Source organism: Rhea americana, unplaced genomic scaffold, assembly GCF_003343005.1.
Source record: "Rhea americana isolate MKP2758 unplaced genomic scaffold, rheAme1 scaffold_22, whole genome shotgun sequence".
Taxonomy (NCBI): domain Eukaryota; kingdom Metazoa; phylum Chordata; class Aves; order Rheiformes; family Rheidae; genus Rhea; species Rhea americana.
Genome location: NW_028186329.1, coordinates 5,841,327 through 5,857,054, shown reverse-complemented (window position 1 = coordinate 5,857,054; position 15,728 = coordinate 5,841,327). Strand labels below are relative to the sequence as shown.

The 15,728-nt window shown below is 37.3% G+C and overlaps 1 protein-coding gene across 5 annotated transcripts in view; it reads right to left on the bottom strand.

The window, feature by feature from the left end:
- Positions 1 to 15,728, bottom strand: part of SNCAIP (synuclein alpha interacting protein) — an 83,511-nt gene that overhangs the window by 66,953 nt on the left and 830 nt on the right. For 3 of the 5 annotated variants that reach the window (XM_085305410.1, XM_085305408.1, XM_085305412.1), the window contains exon 1: positions 15,473 to 15,669. The exons of 1 other annotated variant lie outside the window; for it this stretch is intronic. The gene's annotated coding sequence lies outside the window, so the exon portion shown is untranslated. Of the gene's footprint in view, positions 1 to 15,472; positions 15,671 to 15,728 lie in introns of those variants that run through there. One more of the 5 variants, XM_085305417.1, reaches the window with a different exon arrangement.

Genomic DNA, 15,728 nt, shown 5'->3' with positions numbered 1-15,728 from the left:
ACACTGCAGTTGCAGATTTGGAACACACTTAGGGAACATTACATTACACTATACCTGTAGGTAAAACATAGTTTTCACTTTCTTCTCCATTACAGTTATCAATCTCTGTGTTTTTAAACTTAAAAAGGAAGAAAAAAATAAATTTGTTCTTGGATCGCAACTTCCTGTTTCAGGATCACAAATCACAGCAATGGGTTGATACTGCAATCCCTTCTTATGCAAGTTCTTGTAAGATTGAATTTATGATTAATCACACTGCACTGTCCCAATAAAGCAAGCTCTGAAATTGCAAGACATCAACAACRTGTAAAGAGCGGCTCTGTTAAGAAAGTCTACGAGAGGGTGTTTTCTTTTTTTTCACCCTTTGCTTAAAGTGACGAAAATACCTGAGGGATATGAGATCAATGAATGGTCTAAAATTAAACAAAACAACTGAACCAAGGAAAGGAATAATTAGATTCCTATCAAGCTATGAATAGGAATACTAGAAGCACAATCTGGATCAATCAGTARTAAATAGAACATGCGTTACAGTGGGATCTCTGCCATTAATGTATTTTGGAGCAATTAACATATGAAGTCTCTTGTTTAAATTGGACAGCTAGTAACTAGTCCACTGTACCTCCTATATGCTATGAAAATATTTTCTTAAACAGAGCTACTCAAAGAAGTCTTCAAGTACATTTGTTTTGAATATCGGTAATTTAATTACAACACTAAACCTAGGTTAAAATAATACATTCACATACAGATCACAAGATTGCATATGACAAAACTTTCCCTGGAAAATTGTGATTGAGCAGAAACATCAAGAATTAACAAATCTGTACTTCAGTCATTTTAGAAGTGTGAACTCTGACCCCAAAATCTTCCTTAGCAAAGTAAGCTTAAAGATATCCATCTTTTTTCTCTATTTCCTGTAGAATTTYAGGGGAAAAAGAAAAAAACCTACCAAACATTTTATTGCAAAATGAGAGTCCTTGGAGAAAATACACATACTGCAAAATAAACTTCTGATTTTACAAATGAACACACAGCAGCTGAACTAACAAAATCAGATTGAATGCCTTCTTTTTTTTTTTTTTTTTTTTTTTTTTTAACATTACCTCTTATACCAGTTAGACACAAATTTTATTTCATGTCACCTATCTGGTCTACTTTAAATATCAATAACAATGCAGAAAATTCATAAATGTGAATCCTCAGGAGGTTTACACGCATCACTGAGAAGAGTAAAATGAATGGTTACACATCTGCAGCCTGAACTTTAACTGAATACAGGCAAATTGTGAATGCGCATTTTTCAAATGATTGCGCCTATCATTTTCCACTGACTCATGTTTGTTGGCAGAAATGAATAATACATTTTAATACAGTATAGAGGTTCAACAATCACAAATATAGACAATATATATGGGTATATATCCATCTTCTATACATACATAATACTAAAGCCATAGGTTGTCATCTGTTTTTAATACTAAAACACCAAATAATTTATAATACAGAACTGTAAAATATATATAGAACACTGCATCAATCATGTASAAGTACCAGTGCTGTCCAACAGTTCTGTAAATCCTCCATTAAACTTCGATTTGAGACTGAACCAAAGACTTACATGGATCAAGTCATGGTTGCTTGGACCACTGAGAGAAAGACATAAAACGCCTGTGCTATTTCATGTCAAGATTATTTGCAGTTCACTTTATTATTTCAAAGAATACTAGTGACTGAAATACAGTGCACTCCACATTAAAGCCAATGCTTATTCCTTTTCCTTAATTCAGGAGGCAAAGTACTAAATGACAATTGGGAGATCAGTTTACAGTGCTCCTAAATTATTTGACACGGTCTGTATCCTGCTAATGTAAGCAAAGAAACAAGAGAGCTTTGTGCAGCTATTTAACTATACTGTCATATAAGAAGGAATTAACTATTTGAATACTAACAAAGTCTTGCTTCACATATACTCATTTCCCATCAAGTATTCCAGCATGATTCCATTATAAACCATTAGTCAAAACAACAATCACTATTTGTCCTGTATGGAATATGTACAAAAAAAMCCCAAAGATTCAACCCCTTTATCCTGAATGCTGCTGAAAGCACAGACCCCAGGCATGACCTAAACACACTTCATGATAACCTAAAACTTTACCAAAGTAAAGAAACGCCACTTGAGAAGGTGTATGCGAGTGTACACACTATGCTTGTATTTACTAGAGCAAAAACTTGGAAACATGAATTCTGAGGAGAATAACACTGAGAAAATTAATGGTCATTTACCATTTCCAATCAACCCGAGAAGAAACTGATACATACAGACATGCATGTTATTTTGCTTTAACCACAATTTACTCCAGGTACAATTTGAAAAGTACTGTGCCATAAAAGTTTTCACAACTTCTAGAGTATTTTGGCAAAGGTAATGAATATTCAACATCTGTAGCACTATTACAAGTTCATGAACTACAGAAATAAAAAAAAGATGCWGTCTTTGGTAGCCTAGTTCTCGTGTAAAAATCCAAAAATAATACACCCTAGTAATGGCATCCACGAGGAACCAGATATTTGGCCCCAAAATAAGACAGAGCAGCAAAGGGCTTATTGCAACTACTACTACTAATGCAAGCTCCAGCACTTATGCTAGGATGAAATCAAGCATAGCAGAGCTCAGTCTTTCCAAACCATGCACTGGTTTGGGAGGAGGTGGGGAATTCTGTGTCAAGGTCTCTAATAAAGCAGATGTGACTCACTGAGCTCATTTTAAATCAGAAACTGAGGTCTCTCACTTTTCCACTGAATCAATGACAACACCATGTGGGCAGTGATCCTTCAGAAGAGGCATCTATTTACAGTAAAACCATTTCAGTTAATTCATAGCATTTGACAGAGTGCTGGTTTGTAAATACAGTGCTGAAACCCTTGCTTTGGTCTGTCTGCTTAATGCCATGCTTTATTAACTTTATCTCCTACATTGGCACTGATCAGAGAAACAAAAGCGAAATTAATTTAGTCAGTATACCACCCTTACAAATCTTCCTAACTTCTTGCTTCAGAAGAATACATTTCATCTTTAACATTTGTTTCAATAGACAAAGTAATCTGAGATATCTTTGCTCAATATATTTTGAATATGATAGCATCTGTTAGGTCATGTTTTGTTTTTTTGATTTTTAAGATCAAAAAATGGCACCTTTCAAACACTTCTCTGCCTTTTTCATTTTCCTCATTTAAATTCCTCAATCCAAATTCAATAATCATCCATTAGTATTTCAACACCTTGTAATCCCACAGTGGTTTGCGCAATTACGTTTAACGATATCTTGGGAAAGAACTAATGCCAAATGGCATTCGCTTAAGTTTATAACATTCAAATGTTGTATTAAAAGTTAGTAATTTAGAACTTGCCTCATTTACATTTACTTGCCAAAACATATATCCTGCATTTACTCCCATGATGACTTTTTGCTTCAAGTTAACTTTAATTACAAATTCAAGGGAAAAGTCTTACACAACTAACACTCCTCACAAGAGTCACAGTATGTCAGGTGTATCCACCACTTGTGTAAAATCTTGTCTCCCTATTCACATGTGAAAGGATTATTTCTCTGCAACATGACCAGGGTCAAACCATTTTCCCTTTTTGTGCTCAATATTCTATTATCAAATCTTCACCCTGCCCGGATTTCTTTTTTTTTTTTTCCTTAAAAAAAAAAAAAAAAAGAGTCAATAAAATTTGCTAGATGGTTCAATGGATGAATTCTAACAAGCAAAGTAGCAAAGTATACGGGATACAAATTGAAATACTCTAAATCTCAAGTTGTAACTTCTCAACAAAGTAAAGCGAACCATACTTATACTCAGGATCTGAGGCATTGGTGAATAACCAGCAATAGATTTTTATTCCGAGTGAGTTAGCCTCAGGCACGGCACATTATGAAGAGCATATGTCTAAGCATATTGTGGCCATGGGCCAAAAAAACGTAACTTGAACTTAGAAGTTCTTTCATAAAAACTTGTCACGCAGAACAGCCCACTTTCATTTGAGACTACTTAATGAATTACATACATGTGGTTATATTCATGTATTATTACAGGTATATTTTAAAAATAATGAATACTATTAAAAAGCATTTAAACAATTTTACTGCAAGTTAAATTATTCACTTTTTTTTCAGAATTTGTCCTGGCACTTGACCATTAACATCTATGCAAGTATCTTTATTTTGATAAGTATTTTGATAAATTTAAAATGAAGAAAGAACAAACAAGCAACTAKTTTTCATCTGGTTTTATAGACAAGCCTATGGTTTTTTTGCTATAACTTTTTAAAGTGTAAACTATGGTAAATTTAAACATTGTCAAAAATAAAGATAGCAAGAACTTTCGATTCAGTTGAAGTTTAGTGGAAACTGGAAAATTTAGTGACAAACAGTTATTCCTGATTTACATCTGTGACACTGAGATCAGAATGTGGACTTCTGAAATTCATCTTCTTTTTAATTACAGAAATCAGAAAAGGACTGCAACTGAACTTCTGCACCTACACAAAACTGTACCTTGTAGAGCACTGGTATGTTGGTATTTGTTTTAAACAATATAAGCAGCAGATATGACTCACTATTAGCAATTAATGGTAGACATATTAATGCTCTAAGCAAAGAATGGGATGAGACTGATGGTAGAAATACTAACTATAAAAGCAGTAATTATTTTAAGCTGTGATTTTGCAAAGTCCTGTCTTGGAGACTCCTAAAACACTTTACAAATATTAGATATTTGAAACTCAAAAGAAATAAATATTGCTACATCAAAAACGAGAAAGATATAAGATTTATGAATATAGGGTATTCCTTTGTTCATCCCTTTGTCCTTTTGATACAGAATCTAATTGCATGATTGCATTTTAGTGTTTTACAAAAGGATCCCTGCCTCATGTAGGGCACAATCAATACTACTTAGAAAATTAGATTGTTATTTCCGTTTTTTTTCCCTCCCACCATCTCACATTTAGCTAGCTTGTATTATTAATTTTATTCTATGCAAGCCATACACTGAATGGAAGATCATTTATTTCCTCGCTGCTTTTTTCAAGGATGCTCATCTGTATTGTCTGGGTGTCTCAGAACTATTCACTAATTCATTCATAAACTCCATTACAAGATAAGAAAGTATTATTATCCCCATTTAGAAAATAGAAATGGAGACACAGGAATTTGCATGAAGCCACTGAAGGACACAGGAGAAGTGTGAGGATTAGAAATAGCATATGAAGCACCTGCGTATCTGTCAATATCTTCCTATTGATTACTGCCATGAGTGCGAGTCAGCTCTCATTGACTTCAGCTGCGGTTATGAGTGTTCCTTTCTTACACGTATCAGATGAGGCACCCCAAATGTGAAAGCACACACTTTTTATAGATACCAGTCACACAACTGTTTGAGTTGCTTGCCTAGTATTATACAAGGACATCATCACAGAGGCAGGGATATTAGCTGGTCAATATTGCTTTGCCTGTATTAGTTAATGTCATTTTTTTTTCTCTTCCCACTGTTGCTTATTCTGTTATCTATGTGCTTTCTAGCACTATTTCCAATGAGTCAAGGCCCCCTGCTAAACATCCCTGACCACAATCAAACCTGCCAGAAAGGGAAAGAGTAAAGTCAGCATAAAGTTGTATGGTAAACTAAACCTCTCCCATTTTTTAAACTTAAGAGTACCTAACCTCATAGCCATTATAACAATCTTTCAAAGCACTTATGTTATTCCTGATAGCAGCTGTTTTTCTTCAACAGTTTGATCAGCAACAAGACACAATGAGTTCTCCACTTCCAGCACATAATCAGCTTTCAGCCTAGAGCAGAGTCCTGTGGAAAGGCTCCCGTAGCATCACAGAGGCCCACAGAGGAAACTGAAGAAGGCTAAGTACACACAGGGAGGTAATCTCTGCAAACCTAAGTCTGAAGACCACGGATATTAATGACTAGCTCACAAAAACTGTCCCATATCCAGCAAAAGAAGTTTCCCAKAGAATCTATCTGCAAAAAAAAAGTGGAAAGAAACATTACAGGCTTCAAAATGTTTTACCAGTTATCTGCTTCAAACTATGAAGGTGCTGGAGCTGTTTAAGAAAGGGCCAAGACATTTTTATAATGAAAAGCATTAGGCACTGTTAGATCTCCACATGTAAAAAGAATGTTGCTATAGAGTATCTGCTACTCCAACTTCCTGAAATCTTTTATCTTTATTTTATAGATGAACAAATGAATAAGTTACTTATTCAAAAACACCCAGTGAAACAATCAAGCTTTGTAGCTATATACTTGCATTCTTGTGCTGCATCTAATGTACTGTTCTTTTTCCTCAGGAGGGTGTAAAGCTCGGTCATAAAAGAGATACCTTTTTAAAGAATAGTTTAAGGAAAGATGGGGGAATATTTTATTTATTTCAGTTCATTTATCTAGAGACAAAATATTTTCTTGGCAGATAAGTGAGCTGCAACATTCCACCAGACTGAAAAGCTCAGCTTCACCTTCTTCTTCTATAAGATGTCTAGTGTCACAGAAACATATGCCTTGTTATAGACTATTTTCTATTTTTTTTTTGTTTGAAAATAATCACATTTATGCGATGTATTTTTATGGCATGAAAGCATTTGCATGAATTCATCTTCCTATGCCCTAACTTCATTTTCTAAGTCATTCTTCTGTCTTGTTTTTGTTATTTAACATGAAAATCACACAGTAAAAGAATTTTATACTCAATAGATCTTTTCAGACTATATACTTAAAAACAGATTAGCGCTTTTTTTTTTTTTTAATGAGTAAGGGAAGTGTATTTCCAAATTTTATATATATATATATATATATATATATATACACACACATATATATATATACACATACATACATATATATACACACACTAAAAGCTGATGGGGAAGTGTACTTGCTGTCGTCAAACATAGCTGTTTGCAACACAACACCTTTATCACAAGCATACCTCACAGACAGGACTGTGGAATAACTCGGTAATTAATCTGACTGACAAAGTAAAACTAACCCTTATTCAACAATATACAAACAAACAAAATATATCAAGAAAAGCTCTTCTTAACAGTGAAATGTAGAAAAATACACAGTAACTTCTCTTAAAAATAAATACAAATCCTTTATTAAATTTGAGCTGTGCTTTAGATATAACAAATATGCTTCATATAAACTCACAAGTAGGCACATTACTGCCCTTTCTGATATTTCTCACATAATTTTGCAAAATTTTTCACATAAGTGTGCTCTAAAATGCTAGCTTTATAACACTGCTCAGTCAGCTTGGACTCTTACCTGGATTTTAGGTTTTACAAAAACTTGTGGCCTGGGTTTGGAGGTTCTATAATGCAGAGCTAAATTATCACACTGGGAATAAAGATCACAACATTAATTTTGCAGTAGGAAATGGCCAGAAATCTCTCCTACACTCTGGCACACTTTCTATAAYTCTGTACAAAGAAGAGATGACAAATTTCAGCATAAACAATTAAGCTCACCGGAAAAGAAAACTAAATTGTCTCAGTGCACAGAACAAGAGGTATACGCTCAAACACAGGCCCTCTACAAACAACATAGTGGAGAAGCAGTAGGCAATTCATGAAATCATGAATTGATTTCAGCACATGTAGGAATCTCCATGTTAGTGCTAATTTAGATAGTACAGTTAAAAATAGCAGTGAAGACAGATGAAAACAGACTTCAACATGGCTTAACAATCTGTCCAGCAGGCTCGGACAGCTCTTTCTTAAGTCTAGGTTGGCATGTCTTCACATCACTTATAGATTAAAGCTAGTATAGATCTATCCACATGTGCTGCAGTCACATCTCTCAACTGAGGTGTACCCATCCAGAGAACAGCGCTACTGTAGCTATAGTCATCTAAAAACTGTATTTGCAAATAGAAAAGCTTTGGAACATACATGTAAAGCATATGGGGGACCAGATGAAGAACATATGCTTGAGAGAGTGTCCATTTTAGTAAACTGTATCAGCTGGGCTAATTCCTCTCCCTACACAATTTGTTTCCTTGTACCCCTAGGGAACACAATAACAAGCACTCRCCTTTTCTGTGCAGATTCACCCAGCCAGGCCAACTTAACCTGAAGGTGCAGGCACTGTGACTCACACAGCTTTAGTATTACACTCTGCAGGCAGCTGGAGGTGACTGTGTTAAAGGAAGCGTAAATGGCACTCATTCATCTTCATGAGGCGCTAATGCTGTATGCCTAAATCCTAATCTAAGCAGGCACATTATTTATCTACTGTTTCAAGGCCAGTTGTTTCAGAAGAACATCAAGATATCAATAATGTCTTTATTCACTACTGTTGTTAATAGGGGCAGAACTTACTGTGATGCAGCAGCTGATGGTAAGTCTTTTAAGTTCAGGACTTTACCTCCAAATTTATCAAAATTGGATCAGCTTGAAAGTAAGAAGAACCAAAGTCTCTTGCAGCTGTGAAAATCGTTTCTTGCATATCCTTGCCTCCCCATCCACTCCCTCACCTTCTCAAACACGAACATCACAGCCAGCTGTTGTTCTCCTACTCTCATTCATCAGTGATGCAAATATAGATTAGCAATATAAAAGTGTTCAGCACATGGCAACTTTGGGATCAGTGCACAACACCCAAGTATCACAAACAGAACAAACAGCAGCAACACTGAACTTACTTTCTTATATGGGAGAGTACCAGTTGGTCTGGACTACAAGGAACTGCAAACACAAAGAAGCCATAGAGGCCCCTCAACCACGGTTTATCACAGTTTGTCTACAAAGTGACAAAAAGGATTTATGCACATTCTTAAACTGAGTGTGTACCAAATGATTTGCTCAAAGGAGATTTCGTGTGCATTTTGCTAAATCATGACCAGAGCACAAGTTCAGAAGGAATGTAGTTCTTCAGCATCTTTAGATACCTTAAGAGGAGAATATAAAAATACACAAGCTAGTTTTAACCCAAACAATTAAAACTCTGCTAGCAATCTACCCACAGCAGCCAGGATTACATAGGGGCTAATTACAAGAGGAAGAAGCAGGCTAGTGAAATACAGAAAGTTCTAGGAGTAGTGATAAGAACCCCATGCTTCTTTCTTTCCACAGAAAGCCTAAATGCATGCACAGTCATGCTCTGCTGAGCATTTCAGACCTGGGCACCTCAGCACATGATCACAGCTGAGAGTCCAGACACTCAGGAAATGCTATTCAAAGCATTCCATCCAAGACCTGATTCACCAAGTGCTTTAACAGGGAGTGCAGAAAGGCAGTAAGTTAAGTCATCCACTTGGGGAGCATCACAGAAGAAACATTTTCATTACATTAGCAAACAATGTGCTTCATTTATGACCCTCAAAAACAGGGGTGTAAAGAGGTGGGTAACAGTTTAATAATTATCTCTGTTCAGTCTTGGAGAATGACAGCTGTATGTGCCAAGTATAGCATAAAAATCTGACTTTTCAAAGCACTACTGAGTGGTTAAGGTAACTGCTAAATTTGGGTCCTATTTACCAAGTGCAGATTCATAATGCTGAACAATAAATGACTTAATATTAACTCCTGASGTCTTTGTGCTCCCAAAAGAACTCAGTACAGAAATCCTTGAAATTGATATTTGTAAACAACCACCCTGAATCTAGAATTAAAGAACCAACTTATCACCGAAAGTAGTATCACTACCATTTACCAAAAATACACGATACACTAACACAGATGAAAATTAACCAACATAAGTGTATATGCTACATGCATAATCTACATGCACAAACTACATGCATAACCTCCAAACTTTAACTTTTGGAACTTTACCATTCACTCTGTAGCAGTATATCACAAATTTATTTCTTTCTTAACCTGCAGCTAATCAGTTTGCCAGTGTCTTTTTTCCAAGATCTGGACTGTTCACTCATAATATCTATTACTGTTATCATAATTAAATTTTTAAAAAGTCAGTTCTTCTTTTCCTAAGGATAACTCAATGCACCATACACAGATAACTATAAGCATGCATACAGAAAAATACAAACAAACTCAGCCTCCTGAAAACTATGCCATCAAATTGTTTTGAGCAAACACTGCATCAAGATGTTGTAGAACGTATCACATACAAAAGGGCAGTGAATAGCTGAAGCCTTCTTTTCCTAACCTGTTGCTTATTTTGTGGGTACACTGCCTCTCATTATTCACACCTACCATGGCCCATTAATTGAAATATGAACAATGTCAGCAAAGGGATTGAGGCAACCATGATTCTACAGATACARAGTCAAAATCATTGATGGAGTTTAAGATTACAGTACTTATTCACAGTTGCTTATATTTAGCCACTATAAAATTCCCTTACCTCTAATTTAAAATCTGGTTTATATTAATAAAAAGCAAGTAATTAATGATGTAAGTATATCTCCATTTCCTGGTGATTCCATTTTGTAATTCAAGATAAGTTTTTTGCCCACGTCCKAGCAACATGCACAAATATTATACTTTATCCAGTGCTCAAAATACGAGTTTCCAAAATGATACTATTCTAGTACTCCACATAATTAAAGCACATACCTTAAGAATATCTGAATACATAAGAGGAGAAAAATCCCAGCTGATTATAGTTAGTCTAAGCAAAACAGAAGTGTGGGTCAAAGATTACATGGAGTTTGTTCACCTTGCTAGTACTCTTTTGCTTCCAAGTGCCCTACATTTCCAAGATTTGTTTTCCTTTTAAAAATGTAAAAAAAAAAAGGTTATAAAGAACATTTACATAAATTCTAATAAATCTCTCATCATGCTGGCAAATTTAATATTGAAAAACTTGAGCCAATTCTTAAGTAATTCTTATGCTCTCCATAAGTTTACTACTGTTACTACAACTGGAACTCCCAATGTAGCATACTAAAGGCAGAATATTTACAAAAAAATATTATAAAACWAGTTGTATTTTAGTACAAAAGAACATGAGATGTGTACATGAATGTATAAATATGTCAGTAGTTACATTTTTTTAGTCTGGGTTGTTTTAATGTATTTCCCTAATACTTGAGAAAAATGCCAGTCATTATGGCTAGATCCCGCAGAAGAATTACATGGGTGAATAATCCATGGAGCAACATAACTACAACACAATCTTGTGCATAGTGCTGGCATACAGGTGTGAGAAAGCTATGCAGCACAACCTAATTTCTATTCACAGACATAAACAAGTTTGCTAAAATGGAGGAGTTSAAGGGAAGTGTTAAGTTCCAGATAGTAATTTCATTTTAAAGAGTAAATTCCAGATTGATAGAAAAACAGTAATACAGATAGGATATGTGTGTGTCCACATGCACACAGGAAGAACAAGAGAGTTATCCACTAGGAGAGGCCCYGCAATACATTGTACTGAGTTTAAAAGATAAGCGAGACAATGCCTTTTTCTCCAATGTAAACAAAGAAAAAAYAATGCCAGCATTTTGAGTGCAAACAAGAACTGGTGAGAGGAAAAGGAACACGGTTTGCTCTAAGCACTTCCTTTACAAACCTAAGGCTACATTTTAGCTAGGAAAACAATCACACTTTCAAGTGTTATTCAATTATTCTTTACAAACTGAAAATCCACCAAATTCACATTCCAAATAAACTTCTGTAAATGCTCCTTAAAATACAAAGTGATACGCCTAATGAATGATTATCCAAACTACCAAACTATGAAAGCTAAATTGTACTTTTCTTCTCTTTGGCAACTGTAAAAATCTTCATACCTGTGAAGCACATCCATCTTCATCTTAAAAGATGAAATTCCAATTACACCTTAGACAGGTAAACAGCTGGTGATATTTCTACTACAATTCTTGATATACTGTTTTTCTCCCTCAGTTAAAAATTCTCTCGGGACTTTAAATCAGTAAGTTATCTGATGTATACGTTCTATTTTAATGTTTCCAATAGTTCCATTGTGCATATAAATCTACTGCACAACCACATTTGCATTTAAAGAGAATTCCCTTGTGTTTATTATGCACCTGCTCCATGTAAGCCTATCTCCTCTGCCTTCTTTGAGAAACAAAATACATTTGCCAGAAAAAGTGCAACCCTAGACACAACCTTCCAAGTCCTCTTGCTGATTATCTAAGAAAACGTGTTTATTTCCTTTAATTTAGTTATGGTCCTCTTTTGACAACAGTTGATAACAACAACTACATTCCCTTCCAAAATCTCATGTTTAAAAAATGTTGAAAATTTTATTTTTTCAACTTAGTAGTGAAATTACACATTTCAACTCTATAAAAGCACTGTATTTTAAGTAATACATGGTAAAGCATTGGCTGAAAATTAAAAGATTTTCTTTACTTAACATTAACTAATGTGGCTGCAGGAGGAAGAGGATAGAGGGAAGAACCTGTATTTTACTTTTGTCTGTACCCTGAAACAGATGTATGTTTATTTTAATAAAGTTGAAATCAAAATGGTAGGTTCTTCCCTCACACAGGGCTGCTTCTGGCTCAGTGCTGCCACAACTTGCTAGTATCTCTTCAGTGCCTACACAGTGCCTACCTGCACATCTCCATCTCAGAGGACAGAAAACTAGAACAAATGCACCAGGCCTGCCATGCTTTCCTCTTCCTGTTTCAGATCAGAGTATTCAAGCAGGACACAGATGCTGAGGATGTGGATACAAGAGGTCTAGAAAGTCTTGGAAGAGGACTGTGTGAGAACAAAAGCCGTAACAGTGCAAGCAGTATCATACCTCACATATATGAGGCAAGAGGTGATCCCAATATACCACAGCCCCCTTGTGCTACAGAGCTCACCATGGGGACAGGTTTTAGCTCCATAAAGACCAGACAATTGGGAAGCAGAAGGGCAGTAAGAGAGACTTCACAGATCCTTGAAACTGTTGATGTCTTCTCAAAAATGATTACATAATATGAAGACACTTGGTGCCACAGTGATACTATTGTGGGTTTCAGATTCATGAAAACAATAAATGAAAAAATCACTTAGTCCCCACACTCAAAGGAGGGACTGCATCTTTAAAGACACCACTCAGTCACCTTGTCCAACAGGTCTATCTTTTTTACATGCGGCTTTTTATAAACTTAGAAGCAGTTTCAAAAAAAATCAAGTCATACTTATTTACTATGTCTCTTTCTCTCATTACAGAAAAAATGTTGGTAAGTTTCTGTTTAATATAAATTTACTACCTATTATATGATCTGCTTATCATAGAATCATTGAATCAGTAAGGTTGGAAGGGACCTCTGGGGATCATCTAGTCCATCCTCCCCACTCAAGCAGGGTCACCTAGAGCATGTTAGACAGGGTTGCATCTGAAAGACTGCTTATCTCCTTATTCTAAAAGGCCACTTACAATAGTGTGGCCAACTCACTCAAGCTAGGACTTCCTAACAAGCCAGTTCCTGAGAGTATCCTCAGATTAGGAGATTACTCTGCACTGCCTGCTTCCTCTGAAGTGGTTCTCTTTTATCCGTCTTTTGGCCAAGCTACAAGCCACATTTGCTTTCTACAGCACACTGAGTCAAGGACGCAGATTAGAAACCATAAAGATCTGAAAGATGACTGAACTGCTGGATTATGATGTAGTTAATGACTGGGTGAAAAAGAACAGCCTGTTTGTTTAGGTCAGTTTTTGACGTGAGAAAATGTGCAGAAATGCAATACACTACAACTTATGAAGAACACTGAAAATTATTCCTTTTTACACTAGGCATGGGTGCCATGCCTCTGTGCTAACTCAAGGCATGTGTATAGGAAAAATATTACATAATATTGGAAGCACAACTACAGTGGTGAGATAAGGGTTTTCTGACAATAAGTTACCTCAAACTAATTTTCTTATTCACATAAAAAGTCTTTCTGAATGTGTCTTAACTCCTTCTTGAGGGATACCTCAACTCTGCTCTTAAAATTAGATTTTCAGTTTAGATGCAAAAACTTCAGTGTGGCCCCAGATACAGCACACACAGGCATACTCACACCCTTAGCAGCATTAAAGAGAAAATTGGGCGGCTTACCATGTTACCAGGCAACCCCACAAGCTATTTGCAAGGGATCTTCAGCTGAAAAAGCTCACATCTATGAGTGGTAATAAGGTGATGGATCATATTATTTATGGCTCCTTAGGAGTATATACAGTACACATACTTATTGGCCTTGCTTAGGGCAGGATCCCATGGAAGTCAGCAACAGTACACTGTACAATGACTTAAATACACGCACATAATTGAACATAATTACTGGTTGCAGGATCAGAGCTATTTACACAAGACAGAAAATCCTTTTTATTTTCCAGTGCTATGATCGAATCCCTCTCTTCAGCTTTTTAAAATCACRAATGGGTCCAACAATCCTGTGATTGGCTTCAGAATATTTAACTTTTTCTGGTTACTTTCTGTGGTTGAATTGTTTAGGTATACAATGAGGCCATGCTTCCACGATTTTCTATGGATTCATAAGGACTGGGAGGGTAGGATGGGTTCCCTTTTCTTTCTTTTTTTTTTTTTTTTCTTTTTTTTTGTTAAGCAGTTGTGACTGATTAATCTGTCTCTTAAAGCTGTGGCTTTAAGCCAAACATCGAAAATCCCATGAGGTGATAACACTGACAAAGAAGCTTGAGCCTAGCCTATTTGGGAACTAGTCTGCATTCAGTACAATCAGGTTCTGATCCTAAAGCTTTTCTTCATATAAAATGCATTTGCTCACATTAAAAAAAAAAAAAAAAAAAAAAAAAAAAAAAAAAAAAAAAAAAAACTCTCACTGACATCAGTATGAAAAAGAGAAAAGAGGTTTGCTCTCTCGTGTTGCAAAAACATACTCCTGGACTGACCACAACGTAGCCAAAAATGCAGTTTTTCTAAGAGCTAACTTAGTATTCGCTTACATTAACATTTCTCTGCAGTTATAAGCAGGCAACTTCCACTTAATTCTCTTTTAAATTTCAATATGCGCTAGTGAAACACATACGGTGCTTAAGGCTATTTCCCCACTAGGGACGTCTGGCTCTGAACAGAACAGAAATAAATTTGCATCGGCCTCAGATTTCACAGAGAAGCTGCACTAGAATGATTTTTACAGTGGCACTTCGCAGAACTGACATCATGTATATACTTAGCCCTAATAAAACCCCTCACGTTCAGCCCTGATTTCACCGGGAAAGCACTTCCCCGGGGCCGGCGGCAGCGCTCCCCCCGCCAGGGGAAGGGGCGCGCTCCCCCGGCCCGGCCGGGCTCCCCCTGCCGCCGCCGCCCCGCGGGAACCGCCCTGACAGGAAAAGCCGCCCCGGGCACCAACCCGCCCCGGCCCGGCCGCCAACGGTCACCGCTGCCGCCGCGCCCCGCGGGGCTGCGCGCCCCTCCGCGGGCAGCTGCCGGGGGTCCCGGCGCGCCCCTGCCCGCCCGCCGCTACGCAGCCAGCAACCGCCCCCCCCTCACCTCAGCCCTCCGCGCCGCGCCGCTCGGACGCGGCCGTTGAACCGCCGCCGCTGGGTGATGGAGAAGGGGAAGGACCCAGGTGCCGCCTCGCGGCTGCCTCCCGCCGCCGCCGCTCCCCTCCGGTGCGGGGCTCCCGCAGCGCCCCGCTCCGCTCTCCGCTCCCGCGGGCGGGCAGTCCCGCCCCTCCCTCCCTCAGCCCCGGCCCCGGCCCCTTCCACCGGCGAGCGGCCCCGCCGCAAACTTGGCGGAGGCCGCC